Raw genomic sequence first — 3,114 nt, 5'->3', positions numbered from 1 at the left:
TGGTCTGATGCTCTGCTTTAGTTTCAAGAAACAGTCACTGACGAGGTTAATAGTCAAGGAGCACATCAGAATAAATCACGGTCAAGCATGTCCTGCTTGACTGTGTTGAGTTTTCCATCATATTAAATAAATGTTTCAGTGTAAAATCCATAAAAGGATCTCTTTATTATTATTATTATTGCGCCGATATCCAGCTCGGCTGATCAAAGGCGCTTTTTCCCCTCGATCATTGAATGTCAATTTAAAACGGCGCATCGTATTGCCAATCTCAAATCCCAATCTCAAATCCCCTGAGTGTTATTGCAGAAACATATTCATTACATTGTCATTTAAAGACAGAAAAAGGCATAGCACTAAATTTAAAGGCAGGCAATTTGCTAGTCACATTACACAGTTACAATTTATGATACAGATCAACTTCTCTCAGGTAGTTCACTATCAGATGAGCGTTTACGCGGGAGAACAGATCGGTTGCATCATAGCGTGAGTCCCTTGAGCATACAATTCTTGCAGCCACTAGGCGCACCGAGTTAATGTAGCTTTCCCATCCTTACAAAGTACCCATTCACAGCTGGTTGGACTGGGACACATTGTCACAGTACTTTGTCCATGTTTACTGCACGTTGCTGTACCCGCAACTAGGTGTTTGTACGTATTCATGTCGCCACAATCTGGTCATTTACCAACGGATTCGTGGATTCTTTTAAGTGCAAAGGCTTGTGTACTGTACAACACCGAAAGAGTCTGCACAAAAAGTTGACTCCAAGGTTTTTACACCCAGTCACAGGTGAGCTCGATCCCGCATCTCAAGTTCGCTGGATCACTATCCTGACACCTCAGACAGCTGCCCACCACGCCCGTTAACGTGAGTTCGTTTGTAATTCTTGTTTTTAAAAAAAATTGGATTGGTGCACAAATTTGATTAATATGTTCTGTATATAGATAGTTATATTTTATTAACGGTAGATTAAATTAGCAACCGAGATGCTAGTGGCTGTATACGGGGTTGAACATACATAATTATTGTACACTTGAGAGGGCACATAAGTAACAATACGTACACAAAGAAAGTATTATCCCAAATATACATTTGACCACTTTGTAAATAGTATTGTGTATTCATAGTTTTTGGTCGTGGTCTAGACTACCAATTGCCCAACTTCCATTTTTGTGGAACCTGCCGTGGCAAAGTGGGTTAGATGGTTGACTTGGTGTGCTGGCGATTAGATGCCTGACTCAAGGAGTGTGGGTTCGCATCGCGGATGGGACTCAAACCAACAAAAGTACAAGATCTGTAGTTTACTGAGATATAACGTGCTACAGGGGTAATGCAGGGACAAACATAAATATGTTACGAATAATGTTTTATAACTACAACTTCTTGTCACAGTGCAATCAAGTACAATATATTATATTTAAAACAGGTTTCGATCAAATTCTCGTTCAGTTGTGCATGTGAATTTAGTTGTATAACATCCACACGAAAACATTTGCATGCACCAGTGCACAAAGCACATCAACATATCATCGGTTCAGGCTCATAAAGCCGACCTTTCGACCAAACGGTTGAGTGAAATATAAAGGTAATATAATGCCTACAGTGAATAATGCCTACAGGGAATAATAGCTACAACGTTTGCAGTGACAGCGATACGCTTACCTGCACACAAGTAGATTGTTCCACTTAGTGTGCACTATTGCCTACAAAGGGATTAGGGGAGGCCAGCAAGGAGAGTAAAGAGTAAGATCAAGAGTATTAAATCGTTAGCTAGCTTATGTTTTGATAATTCCATAAGCATTTAGTTCTCACACGAGAAGGAAATTGAAGAGTAAAGTAATTAATAGAGAGATTATTAAAGGGAGAAGGAAATGTATTGCTTTAAAATTGAAGAATAGAGTAATTAAATGAGAGATTATTAAAGGGAGAAGGAAATGTATTGCTTTAAAATGCTTGCGATACAAATCTTCATTGCAATTCATGGCAAATCCCAAGAAAGTCGAATACTTCACATCACAGAAAGGAGGACAGCAGGTACTCTTGGAGGGATACCGCTACAGACTCAACAACAGGCGACAGACGTGTGTACACTGGAAGTGTGTTCAAGGTGGCTGCTTTGGCAAGTGTACGACAGTCGGACAGTTTGTTCGGAATCAGACCCCACACAACCACCCACAAGAAGACCAGGTAGCCCTGAAGATTGCCAGTTCCCTGAGGCAGCGGGTACAGACTGAGACGACGCCAGTTCAGGTGATCTACGATGAGGAGATTTCCCGACTTGACCGAGGTGAAGCAGCAACAGTCAAGTCGTTCCATTCTATGAAGAGTGGACTCTACAAGCAGAGACGGAAGATGATGCCGCCACTTCCCCAGACGCTCAGCGAGGTGAATCTACCCGACTTCTTCAAGGAGACTACAGATGGACTGCCCTTCCTCTGCATTGATGACGGTGATGATGACAAGATTCTCTGCTTCGCCACAAGTGACCGCCTTACCCTCCTGCAAGAAGTGGACACCCTCTACATGGACGGCACCTTCTACTCCTGTCCTCCTCTCTGGGATCAGCTGTACGTCATCCATGGCCTAGTCGGAGGGAAGATGACCCAGTTGGTCTTCTGTCTACTGCCGAATCGTCAACGCCGCACCTATGAACGCCTGCTACGTCTCCTGAATGACAAGATCCAGCAGACAACGGGATCGCCCCTTCAGCCTGATGTCATCCAGACGGATTTCGAAATCGCTGCCATCAACGCTGTTGAGACCGTCTTCCCCAACTGCGACGTCCGTGGATGCTATTTCCACTACAGCCAGGCTCTCTGGAGGAAAGTACAGAACCTCGGCTTCAGCGAAGCCTACCAGCAGGATCCTGAGGTCCACAGATGGGTCAGACGAGCAGCAGCACTCCCCCTCCTCCCAGTGGCCATGGTACAAAATGCCTGGATAGAGGTCATGGACGACGCCCCTGCCATTGGACAGAAGGATGAGTTCCAGGACTACATCACCAGCACCTGGGTAGACGACCATGCACGGTTCGAGCCGGACTATGGAATCACCACGACACCAGCGCCCCAGGACGAACAATCATCTCGAGGGTTGGCATTCGCATCTCAACAAGA

At 44.5% G+C, this 3,114-nt stretch overlaps 1 long non-coding RNA gene across 1 annotated transcript; it reads left to right on the top strand.

The window, feature by feature from the left end:
• The first annotated feature begins 720 nt into the window (after positions 1-720).
• LOC124255011 lies at positions 721-2,371 on the top strand. Its single transcript, XR_006892608.1, has 3 exons — positions 721-865; positions 1,829-1,834; positions 2,342-2,371. It is a non-coding gene; the product is annotated as an uncharacterized LOC124255011 (long non-coding RNA).
• The last annotated feature ends 743 nt before the right edge of the window (positions 2,372-3,114 follow it).

Source organism: Haliotis rubra, unplaced genomic scaffold (assembly GCF_003918875.1).
Source record: "Haliotis rubra isolate DU_JTF1 unplaced genomic scaffold, ASM391887v1 Scf59, whole genome shotgun sequence".
Classification (NCBI taxonomy): Eukaryota; Metazoa; Mollusca; class Gastropoda; order Lepetellida; family Haliotidae; genus Haliotis; species Haliotis rubra.
This window is presented reverse-complemented; position numbering and strand designations above follow the sequence as displayed.